The following is a 1,020-nucleotide window of genomic DNA, read 5'->3' on the forward strand; positions in this document are numbered from 1 at the left end:
AATTGATAGTAATATGTGTTATGGAGAAAAATTAACCATGGTAAAAGAAGAACTATAGAGTTGCTATTTAAGATATTAAAACATGAAATGCCATGGTTTACTCACCATATTGTCTAAAAAATTAAAATATAAAATATTGTTTGGATGATGATGTAGAGACATGTAAACTCATACATACCGAAGAAGTAAAAGTGATGGCTCATGAGATAGTGAAGTTGCAAGACAGAGTAGAAGAACATTAATAATTATATACGGTATGATGCTTGGATTAAAAGGAAGAAATTCCAGAAGAATAGGGTATGTGTAAAGGCATTCTACTAGGGAGAATATGGTACATAGCAGAACTGATACGACAGTTACAGATGAGGTAAGAATATTTTTAGAAATCTCGCACTGATGTTTCTCAAACAGATGTGTGTCTTATAAGTATAAAGAGCCAAACATCTCTGTATGCATTTTGAACAATTTAAGGTAGTTGTTATTTATCTCCAAGTTTTTCAAGATTAAAAATTTCATCTACGTTCCTCTAAAGAAGGGAATATTGCCGTTTGGTATTGACATATGATTTGGACTTCAAATTTAGATTCAGATTTAAGTTGTAATATTTACTTGCTGTGTAACATTAGTATAATCTATCTAGTTTCTTTAAATAACTTTTCAATACAAAGTATTCTTTTCTAAAAAAAAAAAACCTCCTTTGATTTATAGTAGCATAGACATTGGAGACATTATGTAAGAATCTTCATAATTCTGAACACGAATACTTCTAACTGATGTCAATATTTTATTTCTGAAAACATCATATATTGTGGTAAAATCTTAGCATTTCATGGCAGAAGAAAAATATTTCCTAGAGATTTGTAAAATCAAATAAATTAATACTTATAGAGGTAATAAATGATCTAATACTTAGCATGTCTGTACTAAAAACATCGAAGTACTGGATTTCCAAAATTAATTTATAATGGAATATTTTGAAGATGAACAAAATTAGAGAGTGAAACTGAAAGACTGAGGTGA

This window comes from Orycteropus afer, unplaced genomic scaffold (assembly GCF_000298275.1).
Source record: "Orycteropus afer afer isolate SDZICR_OR568_19922 unplaced genomic scaffold, OryAfe1.0 scaffold02058, whole genome shotgun sequence".
NCBI lineage: Eukaryota > Metazoa > Chordata > Mammalia > Tubulidentata > Orycteropodidae > Orycteropus > Orycteropus afer.